We start from the raw sequence: 14197 nt of genomic DNA, 5'->3' as shown, positions 1-14197 counted from the left end.
TTATACAGGGAAAGCAAATCTTGCTCTGTCTCCATAGGACGAGAGCAAATGCCATTGGTCTGGCACAAAGAGGAACATCAATTTTTAAACAGGGCTCCAGGAATGATCCAGGAAACTGCAAATCGGGCAGCCTGATATCAGTGCCAGACAAAATAAATTTCAAAACAAGGGAAATGGGACTTGATATACCGCCTTTCTGTGGTTTTTGCAACTTCATTTAAAGCGGTTTACATAGTATAGAAATGATTTGTAGTAGTAGTAGGTACTTATTTGTACCAGGGGCAATGGAGGGTTAAGTGACTTGCCCAGAGTCACAAGGAGCTGCAGTGGGAATTGAACTCAGTTCCCCAGGTTCAAAGTCCACTGCACTAAGTCCTGCCTCACCAGCCTGCTACATTTTTTGAAGAATTAATGAGCCAGTTAATGTGGTGATCTGGACAGAAGAAAAAAAAAAAAAAGCACAACAGAGCCTTCAAGACTGAAACAAACATGGACAACGATGTTTAATGAACTTGATATTACTCTTCAGAAAGCCAAGCCAAAATGGTATCCATAAAAAATCAGTACAAATAAAGTACTCTAATTACATATGCCAAAATTCAATAACATTAAAATGTACAATTAACATTATCAACAAACACTGACCTAGAAAACAATAGAGGAAAAGAGTACATTAAACATCGACAGGGAAAAATCACTGAGAAATACCAAATTTTGATACCACCTTTAAAAAATAAAAACTTTCATATATGAAGGCTGACTGAGATCTGAAATTAGAAAGCAGAGAATTCCAAAGGACAGGGGGGCAGTGTATGCAAAAGAATTTCTGCAAGCGAGTTCCAGCCAAATGATGGCTGGAGAAGTAAAAGTGAAAAAAAGAAGAGTAAATGACAGCCAGCAGCAGAGTTAAAAGGTGAAGTGAAAAAGAGGCTAATTACAGCTAAAAGAATATCTTTCAAAAACTGGAAAAAGGATCTGAATGAAGAAAACAAAAATCAGCAGCATAAGCACTAGCAAGTTAGATGAAAAACACTGAAAGACTACAAGAGTTTGAAGAGAAACTTGCCATAGAGGTACACCAGAAGCAGAAAACCCCTGAGGGAATCAGAGGAATAATTAGATTATCAAGGACTACAGGGGCACTCAGGGAGAACCAGGCCATAGCAGGAAGACTAAGGGCCCCTTTACCAAGCTGTGGCAAAAGTGGACTGGCATTGGCGTCCGCGCGTGTTTCACATGTGTGCCAAGGCCCCCTTTTACCACAGCTGGTAAAAGGGAAGTCTCGCCTTCATGCAGGAAATGGCTGTGCAACAAGTAAAGCATTTGCCATGCAGCCATTTCCGGGGGAAGCCCTTAAGGGCTTCCCCCGGAAATGGCTGCATGGCAAATGCTTTACTTGTTGCACAGCCATTTCCTGCATGAAGGCGAGACTTCCCATTGAGATGGCGGTAAGGCCCCCCCCCCCCCCCCCGTTAACCCAGCGGTAACCGGGCAGCGTCGCCGGGTATACTCTAGTGCTAGAAAAATAAATACATTTTTGCAGCACCAGAAATTACAGCGCGCTAGGGGTACTGCTGCGGTAGCCCGGCGGTACTTCCTATATAGCGAACGGTAAGCTCACGTTGGGCTTGCCGCCGTTTAGTAAAAGGAGCCCTGAATGAATTCTTTTGCTTCGGTCTTTATGAAGAGGATGTAAGAGATCTACCTGTTCCAGAAATGGTTTTCAAGGGTGATGACACAGAGGAACTGAAAAATCTGGTGAACCTGGAATATGTACGAGTCAAAACAACAAGTTGAAGAGTAGTAAGTCATCTGGACCAGATGGTATCAAACATAAAATTGCTGTTCTACTATTAATGATCTGTATCCTGTCATTAAAATGGTCCGTGATACCCAAGGATTGGAGTGGCCAAAATAATGCCAATTTTTAAATAGGCTTCTCAGTGTGATCTGGGAAATTACAGACAAGTAAGTTTGGCATCAATGCTGGCAAAATGATAGAAACTGGTAATTTTATTCTTTATAATAAACACATACACGGTTTAATGAGACAGAGTCAACCTGGATTCAACCACGGGAAATCTTGCCTCAGACTGCTACTTTACTTTGAAGTTATGAACATATGGATAAAGGGGAGCTGGCTGATGTAGTGTATTTAGGTAGAAACCTTTTTACAAAGTCCCTCATTAGAGATTCCTGAGAAAATTAAAAAGCCATGGGATAAGAGGCAATCTTCGGCAGAGAATTAGGAACTGGGGAAAAGATAGATAGTAGGGTTAAATGACAATTCTTTCAGTGGAGGAAGTTGAATAGGGGAGTGCAGCAAGGATCTGTACTAGGACCGGTGCTTTTTAACATATAAATAAACTGGAAACAGGGACAATGAGTGAGGTGATCAAATTTGCAGAGGACATGAAACTATGCACAGCTGAGTGAAACTGCAGAAGCACCTTGAGAGGCTGGAAGACTAGGTAGCCAAATGGCGGATGAAATTTAATGTGGACAAGTGCAAAGTGATGCACATTGGGAAGAATAACCCAAATTACAGTTACGTGATGCAAGGTTCCACATTAGAAGTCACCACCGAGGAAAATAATTCAGGCATCATCGTGGACAAATGTGTTAAAATCTTTTGCTCAGTATGCGGCAGCAGTTAAAAAAAAAAAGGCAGCAAACAGAATGTTAGGAATTATCAAGAAAGAAAAGAGAATAAATCAAAGAATATTATAATGCCTCTGTATTACTCCATGGTTCGACCTCACCTTCAGCCGGCCCTGACAGCAATCAGAACGGCATACAATACTCAAGGGATAGCAGTGCTCTGAGCCAAATTGCTTTGGCACCCCCCCCCCCCCCCCCCAAAATGGATTCAGCGCCTCTCTCCCCTCTCCTCAGTCCAGTCTCTTTCTTCCTTCTTTGTCCCCCTCCCCATGGGTCTGGCACTGCTTCCTCTCCTCTCTCACTCCCCCGGGGTCCTGTAAAGTTTACATCAGTTGCTGGCAGCAGCAGCAGGACAGGCTGTCTTCAGGTCTTCTCTCTGCCCTGTCACATCACACCCACAGGAAATTTGCATCCAAGAAGTCAGGACTGGGGGGCGGGGGGGGGGGAAGAAAAGGTTAACATGTAGCCCAGGTGAGCTTAGAGGCTGGGTATTCTGATGCTCTGGGCCAGAGCCTCACCTGGTCCAATGGTTAAACCAGCCCTGGTTGCCATATCAGAACTGTTCAGAAGGGCATACCCCACCAACCCAACATAAAAAACCTGGACATTTGCAACACAACGTAACCAATTATCGTAACGGACATATCCTAACTCTTCCTTTCCCTCACTAAGTTCTCCCCAATTGTCTTTACCATACATGTATCTCACTCTACCATATCACCTTGATATTACTCACACCTTGCATTTGTTCAAACCGGAATCGATTAACGCCGATTACGGTACTATGTAAGCCACATTGAGCCTGCAAAGAGGTGGGAAAATGTGGGATACAAATGCAACAAATAAAATAAATAAATCTCTCAAAAAAGATATAGTAGAATTAGAAAGGGCAACTGAAATGATTAAGGGACTATAACCCCCCCTTGTATAAAGAAAAGCTTAAGAGATTAGGAGGTGTTATTTTCAAAACAGACATACAAAGTTATATAGAGGCATATTTTCAAAGCACTGACTTACAAAGTTCCATTTTTGAAAGAGGACGTCCATCTTTCGACATAAATCGGAAGATGGACGTCCTTCTCCCAGAGACGTCCAAATCGATATAAATCGAAACCCGATTCTGGACGTCTCCAACAGCAGTCCGTCGTAAGGACATCCAAAATTCAAGGGGGCGTGTCAGAGGCATAGCGAAGGCAAGACTTGGGCGTGCCTAACACTTGGACGTCTCTGACCCATAATCGAAAAAAAATCAAGGACGTCCCTGACGAACACTTGGACGTTTTCACCTAGACGTGTTTTTATTACAAATAAGGCATAAAAAGATACCCGAAATGACCACATGACCACCGGACAGAATCGGGGACAACCTCCCGTTACTCCCCCAGTGGTCACTAAACCCCTCCCACCCTCAAAAGACATCTTTCAAAATATCTCGTGCCAGCCTCAAATGTCATACTCAGGTTCATGACAGCGCATGAAGGTCCCAGGAGCAGTTTTAGTGGATACTACAGTGCACTTCAGACAGGCAGACCCAGGCCCATACCTCCCCCTACCTATTACATTTGTGGAGAAAACAGCGAGCTCTCCAAAACCCACCACAAACCCACTGTACCCATATAGGTGTCTCCTTTCACCCGTAAGGGCTCAGCACACAAGGTAAGGGAGCTATGTTCCTGGGAGCATTTTATGAAGTCCACTACAGTGCCCTAGGGTGCCCGGTTGCTGTCCTGGCATGTCAAAGGGACCAGTGCACTACAAACGTTGGCTCCTCCCACGTCCAAATGGCTTGCATTTGGACATTTTTGATATGGACGTCTTTGGTTTCGAAAATCGTCGATAGTCAGAAACGCCCATGTCTAGGGACGTTCAAATCTAGAGATGTCCAAATTTAATGATTTGGACGTCTCCGACGGTATTTTCGAAACGAAAGATGGACGTCCATCTTTTTTCGAAAATACGGTTTTCACCGCCCCTGGATTTGGACGTTTTGCAAGGCCATTCAAATCGCAACTTGGACGTTTCTTTCGAAAATGCCCCTCCACGTAACTTTGCAAGTCTAAGTGCTTTGAAAATGAGCCCCTAGGGCTCTTCAGCTTGGAGAAGAGATAGTTGAAGGGAGATATGACAGATTTACAAAATCCTGGGTGGAGTAGAACAGATAAATGTGAATTGATTTTTTACCCTAAAAGTACAAAGACTAGAGGGGACACTCTATGAAGTTACATATAGGAGAAAATACTTTTTTACTCAATGAATAATTATGCTAACTGCTACTACTACTAATCATTTCTATAGCGCTACTAACTGTGACCAAATCCTCTAGCAACAAGTTCCAGAGTTTATAAAAGGTTTGGAGAAGTTCCTGTAATTAAGGTAGACATCGGGAAAGCCACTAGGTTTTCCCTGGGATCAATAATATGGATCTTGCTGCTTCCTGGGATTCTGCCAGGTACTTGTGACCTGGATTGGCCACTGCTGGAAGCAAGATACTGGGCTAGATGGACCATCGGTCTGACCTAGCATGGCTATTCTTCTGTTTTTATGTATTTTAAGATTGCTCCAAGCTGACCTGAGGGATAAGAGCAGACCATAAGAACAAGAATAGCCATACTGGGTCAGACCAAAGGTACATCCAGCCAGTATCCTGTTTCCAACAATGGCCAATCCCAGGTCACAAGTGCCCGACAGAATCCCAATGAGTTGCAAGATTCCATAATCCTAAAGAGTAGCAATACTGATCTCAGGGATAAGTAGCGGCTTTCTCTACGTCTACCTCAATAGTAGACTATGGACTTTTCTTCCAGGAATTTGTCCAAACCTTTTTTTTTTTTAAACCCTGATGCACTAATTGGACAAGATGACGGATCTTTAAACAGAATCTTCTGAAGAACTGGAAACTAATGGCATTGAAAAAAAAACAAAGTAGAAAAGGTGTCTGGTCAAAACACCATGCAGTAATACAGGTACTATATTTTGTTTTGTTCTCTATTCATGTCCTAATAATTCCTAACATTCTTTGTTGGTTTGAACACCATTGCACACTGAGTAAAAGACTTCAATGTGTTGTTCACGATGATACCTAGATCCTTCTCCTAGCTGGCAACCACTAATACAGAACCTAGCATTGTGCAGCCCACGTTAAATTTCATCTGCCATTTGGATGCCCACTCTTGCAAAAATTTCCTGTAATTTCTCACAATTCACTTGGGATTTAACAACTTTGAATAAATTTTGACATCTGCAAATTTAATTCTCTTACTCGCAGTTCCCTGTGAGTTATTCAAAAAAACTCAGGTTCCTTATCTTCAGAATCCTTGATCCAACCACCAGGTATCACCTTTAAGCAATAACCATAGCATCACAGCCCCCCTCCCCCCAGGGCCACAGAGAGATAAAGCCAGGCCCCAGGCAGAGCCGCCACCCCCTCCACTCGGGACGCATCTGCTGCCGCTGCCCCTTACTTGCTCAGACCACCCCCTCCCCCCCCCCCCCCCGCCCCCTACCTTTCTGCATCAGGGCATCTGTTCGTCTGTAGCCTCCAGAGTCCGTCTCTTTCCTACTCCTCTGTGCCTCGACCAGGTTATTGTGTTAACAAAATCACTCGGGTCCTGACAGGAGGCCGGACCTGGGGAATTTTGCCCACCCCCACCCCTCCCCCCAAAATCCAGGATCAAACTGGAGACTTCCAGTACAGTAATGCACAGCACTGATACTGAGCCACTGGGCTGGCCTATAATAAGGTCTATGCAACAGGTGTTAAATCCCCAAAACACAAAAACCTGAGAAATCTCTATACTTGTCAGTCATGGCCTGGAGGCTGGTGATGTCTAAAAGGTTATGGCTAGCTCATATCAACCCTCAACCCCAATGCCCAGATGTACAGTATGGATGTGGTTGACATTTCTGTAGGGCAGTATCTGTCTTATTACATTATGGTCGCATAACATCTAATTTATATAATACACTGTCTTCTATTAAACAAAAAACTCAATTGTCACCAGCACTGGGAGAAGACTGCTGAACCAAATTACAGCAGTCAGTGGAAAACCCTCCTTCACATAATTATCTAGTATAAAAACTTACAACCAATTAATGTTCATTGGAAATATATTATGCTACACATATACATTTACTATACTTATACCATACATCATTCACTGTATATATTAAAATGTCTATCATGCCAAATTTGGGGGTTGCATTGTGTGGCTGCCCTGTATCTTCCAATTAAAAGTTTACCCAATCTACCAGTGGGGGGGAGGGGGGCACCAAACAGCTTTTGCTCCCTACAAATAGATTGCAAAACTTTGGGTGTATTCTTCAGCAGAGCTCAATCACAGAAAACATCTTAAGCTTTGTTTTCCATTTTGTTTCTACTGGTAAGGGGTAAGCTGGTGGCGAGCATTAATCACGGAATCACAGAGTTGTCCCATAGGACATATTCTTATGCAGAAGTTTTCTTAGCTGGCTAAAGATGGGAAATTGTTACCAAGCCTTTATGACATCACACGAGGCTAGGGCGCGTTTCAGCCCTAAGCGCCCCCCCCCCCCCCCCAGCTTTATGACATCATAGAGCCAAGGGAGCGTTTCTGTCAAGGAGGTGGATTGCCTCCTTGGTTTCAACCCAGAGCTCCCCCCTTCCCTGGCTTTGTGACATCATAGAAGCTAGGCTACGGAGCGTTTCAGCCTGGTGGAGGGGGTCATTTCATGGATTCCTGGGAGGCTGTAGGACATCATTACAACCGACTGGCCGGACTTTCCACTTCAAACCACATTCTAACTCCTCAAGTCCTTTTCTCGAAACGAATAAATCTAAAAAACGTTCCTAGAAAGTTTATTTTAATCCTTATCTGGAAATCTCTTCCTTCAGCCACTGTGCCTCAACAGATGAGAGTAAGTCCGAGACACCAAACATCTATCACATTATTTACTTTACCGTACACAGAAAAAGGAACTAGGGCATCTCGAAGTATTCCAAGCAAAATTTCAACCGTGAAAGAAAAGTGAATTTCAGCAAGCCAAAGAAGTCAAAGATTCTCCCAAGCTATGTCAATATGACACCAATATAACCTATACTCCATACCCCTCCCCCCAAAAATAAAGCATTAAAACCAGGATTAATCTGATCAAAAGCTCAGAGGGTCAACCACAGGAGAAGCCAGGCCTGTAGAGCAAGGCATGGCTCCAAAACTGCAGTCTTCCAATTCAAACAAGAACTTCACGACTCCTCCCTCACGAAACTTAAACAAATATAGAAATGTGGATGTCCGGATTCATTTGCTTTAACTCCTATAATCGTTTCTAGGCGGGGTGTGGGGCAAAGCTTTGGGGAAGGTGGAGCCGAACTGGGGGTGCTGGGCGCCCCGTGGCACGGCCGGGTACTCACTCGTTCCTGAGTCGGGGGGAATCTGCCGCCTGTCTTCTTCCCTTCTTCCGCCAAAGCGCTCCTCCTAATCATGGACCCAGGCTCCAGGAAGTGAGGGCGTAGCGCGGCTGGGTGGGGAGTAGCCGCAGGGGCTACCTGCAGGCCGGGACAGAGCTCTACTGACTAGACGGGAAGCCAAGTAGGTCGAGGAATGACAGAAGCGACTGCAAGTTTACCAACCCTGGATACCTGCGGTCTTCTGGGCTAGCAATCAAAAGCTGCAGATGGAAATAACGTAGAAGGCGGCAAGCGCTTCTCAGGGTAGGGTTGTCAGCTGACTCAAGATTTGCCTGCGTTTACCGCTGTGCATGCAGGGACTTGTAGTTCTGGGGTCCTTGTTGACCTTTCCTGATAAAAAGCAAGCCTGTATGCAAGACAGAATTAACCCTTTAATGGGGCCTAGCTAAGCAAAAACACTTCACCCCATACCGCCAGGGGCAGTCTGTGGCCTCACCCAACCATTAGGCAAGACTAGGCAGTAGCTTAGGGAAGCAGCTTCTGGGGTTGGTGGGGGCAGGAGGAAAAAAAACAAACCACACAAACTCAAAGAACCATCAGCTTATACCTTAATACCTGAACCTGATTTTTTTTTGTAGGATGTTGGTGTGGTGATTATGACTGTTGAGAGTTTAGTTATCAAAAACAGGTGGGGGGTGGGATGTGTGTGCTGCAGGCTAGGGCCCTAAAAGTAGAGGTTGACTGAAACCAGATTTTTCAGCTTCAGCCTAAACTGAATCTACAGCCAAAATTCACTACTCGGTTTCAGCCAAGGCCAAAATCAGCCGGCTTCTGCCATCACCGCTGTCAAAATAACTGCCAAAGACCTTCATCGACAGTCTCGTGAGACTTCCACTGGAAGTTGTGGCAGCCATTTTGAGATTGGAGCCAGCATAGGCAGAACCAATTCGTAGTTTCTCCTGCCAATGCTGGCTACACAACTTAAAATTGCTACTGAGACCTTCAGCAGCAGTCTCACAAGAATGCCACTGAAGGTCTCAACAGCCATTTTAACAGCGGAGATGGTAGGGGCAGGAGCAACTGGAGGATCGCTCCTGCCCCGATTAGGCCACTGGATCACCAGGACTTCTAAAGTAGGCCTAGGGAAGCCTAGGGGTTCAGCGCTTTTGATGGGGGGGGGGGGGGGGCAGAGAATAGGCACTGGCATTTTCAGGTGAAACCAAAACATGACTGAATCAGAGTTTTGGGCCAGTTTCTATACCAAAGCCAAAACAGAAATTTGTTCAGTTTCTATCTGAAAGTTAATGTGCGTGGAAGAGGGGGAGGATGTAAGGCTGAAGTTTAGCCTAGAGCACCTACCACCCTTGCACTGTCTCTGGACATCCTGAGAGAAATGCAAGGCCATGTTCCAAAGACTCATTGCTGGGCCTCATTTGCATAAGTCAGTAGGTGCTGAAAAGTGGGGTCATGGCCTTGCTCCTCTTCTGCTCCCTCTCCCACCGTCATAACATGGGTTTATGGGTAATGCATTCGATGTACCGCCTTGCTCTGGTACAAGCAAAGTGATTTAGAAATACATTTTAAAGCGCTGACACATGCCAACTGGAAGGCAATATGCCAGGGATGGGGAGAATGATCTCTGCCAACACTTTTGCCCCCTTCCCCTTTCTGCCAGCTGACTTATCTAGAAGTGCCATGTTCCTATTCCAGAAGGAAGACCCTTTGGACTATCCTGGATATGTACTTACATTCTAGAGTAGTGTGGTAGTTGTAGTCTTATGCTGTCTATTGAAATCGACACTGCATGTCCCATAATGCACCAGGAATGTGGTTGTCAGAAATCCAGGACTGGCTAAACATTTCTCTCCTGGAACTAGAGATGTTGGCACTATGTAACATATCAAGGTATAAATTTGCCCTGGGAACCATTGAATTGCACATCTGAGAAGCAGGGGTACAATGCAGGGCATAGCCAGACCTCACAGTGGGAGGGGGCCAGACCTTGAGGTTGGGGTCACATTTTGAGTGCCGCCCCCGCCTCACCTCCTCACAAATACCTTTGATGGTGTGCACAAGAGGAGCAAGAAGAAAGAAAAGCAGGCCACGGCTGCACCAAAGACTACGCTGAAAAAGGCTTCAGCTGGCGGGGGTTGGGGACCCCCTCCAGCCAAACCAGGGGCCCAGGCCCCCGTAGCTATGCCCCTGGTTTAATGCAACCATAGGTGGGCCTGGGTCATCTATGGCCAACCCATTCAGCAGCTGCCGCTAGAGGGGCTATCAATTAGGGTTGCCAACTGAATCCAGATTTGCCTGACAGGGTTAATCCAGTCTTGGGCTTACCCCAATGCATGCAGGGACTTGTAACCTTGCTTTTGTTATGGAATCCACTGGGGAAATCAGAACTACAAGTCCCTGCATGCATTGGGGTAAGCCCAGGACTGGATCTAGTTGGCAACCCTATCAACATTCATACTGACTTGTGCCCACACATGTTAACTGTAGGCTCCACTAAGAAATGCTGTAAGTCTAACTGGCACCTCCTACCCATCCCTGCCTGCTTTACCACTGCCAATGAGAGGAGGCAATGGGCAGGGAGCAAGCAATTTTTATGCCCCTCTATATTTTCACCTTTTGTGGCTGCACCACTTGCACAGTCCTTGTCATGGGACGGCTGGTGCCACTGCTGAGAGAGCCCCTTCTAGACATTTGGACCCTAGGCATGTGCCTAGATTTCCTATCCCTTTACATCTGTATTTAGCTCATGCTCAGAGATGACAAGTTACCCAGTTCCAGGCTGGTGCTTTTGGGACAGTTCTGGATTTCTGACCACCCCATTCACCATGGGACTTGCAACACTGATTTCAATGGCCAGGATCTGGCACTGCAAATGCCACACTGCTTTGGGATGCAAGTTCAAAACCAGAAATGGCCAAGAATCGCCACCTGGAACTAGGTAGCTTGGCATGTCTGCATGCTGTTTCAGTTTTTCAGTCCTCTACATTCATGCTGTGCAGTAAAACCAGGAGTGGCTAAACATATCAGGCAAATCTGGAGCCTTCAGCAACCCTGTTTAAGAGGTCCTGATTGGAGGCTCCAAGGGCATAGACTTCACAGTAATATCAGAAAATATTTCTGAACAAATGTATTTAATTAAAAAATAAGCACCTGTATATAATATATAAACCACTTTGATTGTATCCACAGAAACCCTGTATATCAAGTCCCATAACCTTCTGCCCCCTTCCCCTACTCAAATTTATCTGCATCCTTGTAGTCATGGATAGTTTTATTGGGCATTTGTACCAAATAAACAATGCAAATACTACAGCTGTAATGTTGCTTTGATTATTGCCCTTGGGATTCCCCCCCCCCCCCCCCGAGATTTGCACCTACCTTTTCTGACCAAAAACATAGCATTTGCATGTAATTTCTTATGTACTGCCTGTAAATCTGAAAGCATAGTTCTGAAAATCCAGCACTGTGATCATCATTGCCTGTTCCAACCTAACCCCACCCGTGGGAGGATTTCCATAGAATGTGAATGTAGAACAACATGTAATTTTATCTGCACTGAGGCTGGGTAATTTTCAAATAGCACTTTTCTATAGGTAAAACAGAATTTCCCAAGGGAAATGGTTTCATTTGTGTTTATTTTTTTAAATGAATTTCACAAATGTACAAGAAAAGCAGGGGGAAATGGTTTTTGAAAGTTGTCCTTCAGGTGAATGCAATTTATAAAGTCAAGCAATAGCAATGACATCCTTGTTTGCCACGTTCAGAATTATTTATCCCTGCTCTTCGAGAAGGTGGATATATAGAAGAGTCTTTCAGTATTATAAGCTCTGTGAAGCAAGGATTTATTGGACCTGAACACTTATCACCACCGTGCAGTGCTGCTTAAATCCAGTAGTGCTAAAAAGATGATAAGGAGCACAAAAGCTGGGGATCAGTCCAGAGGGTCCTTATCTTTGGAGAAGGGAAGGGAAGGCCAAAAATCAAGTATGTGACATGGTATTGCACCAGGAAGTAAATGGGACAAACCAGATATCAGCTCTTTCTGTGTCTATGAGATTTTGGGATCACGTATGTAAGTTAAGTGGAAAAAAGTCATTAGAGCTTTAGAACCAGTAAGAGGAGGCTGCAGTTGTATCTAGCTGACAATTCAACCTGAATCTAACCACAGCTGGATGGCTTCAATACAAAAGTATTTAAAAAATGCTATTCTGATCAGGAGAAAAAGTTACTTACCTGTAGCAGTTGTTCTCCATGGACAGCAGGATCCTAAAGCCACCCTGTTGGTGATGACATCATCCTCTATCACCAGTCTGAATCTTATACCAGAGCTTGTATTCTTTAGAATCCCTTATCCCCTTGTGCTCTCCCTGCTAAGATCCTACGACCACTATAAGAGCCAGTCTTTCCTAAGCACACTTTCAAATTTAGTCACGGTCAATTATGCCAAGTAAAACCTGGTGTAAATCCCAATGTCTAAATTAGGGGCAGAGCAGGTGTATTCTCTAACAACACACACAGATTTTAGAAACATCCATGACCTGCCCATTCCATGCTCCTAATCATGGCCACTTTTCAACTATGCGACTTATATTTACATGCACCACATTACAGAATACATTAAGTAATGCATGTAAATTCTAATTAATGCCACTTAGTGCTGATAATTGGTTAACATCCAATTGTCAGTACTGATTAACTTGTTAACTAAGTTATGCACATTGTTATGGAATATGCTTCGATTTCTGCATGGAAATGTCAGCACAATATATAAAATCCCAGTGTTAGTGACTGGTTTAATTCTGTCTCTCATCAAAAAAAAAAAAGCTGAGATGGTCTATTTGGCTTGTGAGTTCTTAGTAAATAAATTTCCAAAGCCCACTTACAATCTAAAGAAACATGCAGTGGTGGGTAAAACACTAGCAAAACTATGGGCTCATTCAAGTGAAATTGAGATAGCTCAAGGATCTTAGCGAGGAGGGCATCATATTTATTAAAATTTCCCATTATATGTCATGTAAAAAATGTAATGGTGGTGATTTATTTCTTGAACCTAAGCAATTGTTGGAATTTTTGGAGGCTTGTCCGGCTGAGACAGTAGTTCCCTTTAGCACGTAAACCGGCTGTCACTGTATAGAATGTCTCTGCCTTGCTGTTAGGAGACAGTTTTATTTCTTTTTCTATATTTATATTTGCTGCTTTCATGACTCCAGCAATATTGTGGACTAATGAATAATGTTTATTTCCTCTATTAAGTGGGCTTTCTGTATCTGTCATTTTCAAGTGTATGCTTGAATGTTCTGTTGAAATTCCAAATAAAAATTAAAAAAAAAAAATCATCTGCCAGTTGGATGCCCAGTCTCATAAGGTTCTCTTGCAATTTTTCACAATCCTCTTGTGCTTTAACAACTTTGAATAACTTTGTGTCGTCAGCAAATTTAATTACGTTCATTACCTTATGTATATAAGGCACTCCCTTCTTGCCTCTAAAAGGAAGCTGAACAGAAGAGACTAAAAAAAAAAAAGAAGCCCTTCTGGCAAAGGAAAAACACTGTTTCAGTTTTTCTCTTTTATAAATTTATTAGAATAAATAAATGGTTACAATAAAAATTCTTTTATCCCAGTATTACAGACAATTTAATTACTATTTATATCAGTCCAAATTTCAGTATAAGGAAAATAAAATCTCTCTCTGTTTTTTCTTCAGAAGCTGTCAGACTACTGAAGCTTAATTTTGTCTAATTACTTAATGCCTTATATTTTCTCTTTTACTTATCTGGTATTCTTCAACTCTGACCTCTAAGGTCACCTTCACATAATTCTGTTTCTTTGGTATTTTTCTCAAATATTCATCATTTGCCCTTTGTAACTCCAAATCTCCCTGAATATCTTAACACTCATATTTCCTTCACTGAAAATGTCCCTATGTTAATTCAGAACCTGTTTGAAATACAGACACTTGTTAAAGTTTATAGCCCATTACTAGGGCTAAGCAAGCCTATCTGTGAGAAAACCAAGACACAAGCTAGCTAATTGCCCTACTAGATCAAAAATAAGGGAATGTTACATTCAAAGCTGTCTGATCTGAAAAACCAAACAGCTCAATACACTTACTAGTTATTCCCATCTCTAGATCATTTA

General features: G+C 43.5%; 1 protein-coding gene across 4 annotated transcripts in view; it reads right to left on the bottom strand.

Moving 5' to 3' along the window:
- Positions 1–12383, bottom strand: part of CORO1B (coronin 1B) — a 43577-nt gene extending 31194 nt beyond the window's left edge. The window contains exon 1 of one of the 4 annotated variants that reach the window (XM_030185633.1): positions 12293–12383. The gene's annotated coding sequence lies outside the window, so the exon portion shown is untranslated. Of the gene's footprint in view, positions 1–8047; positions 8379–12292 lie in introns of those variants that run through there. The other 3 variants (XM_030185610.1, XM_030185618.1, XM_030185627.1) reach the window with 3 other exon arrangements.
- Between the last annotated feature and the right edge of the window lie 1814 nt (positions 12384–14197).

This window comes from Microcaecilia unicolor, chromosome 1 (assembly GCF_901765095.1).
Source record: "Microcaecilia unicolor chromosome 1, aMicUni1.1, whole genome shotgun sequence".
Lineage (NCBI taxonomy): Eukaryota > Metazoa > Chordata > Amphibia > Gymnophiona > Siphonopidae > Microcaecilia > Microcaecilia unicolor.
This window is presented reverse-complemented; position numbering and strand designations above follow the sequence as displayed.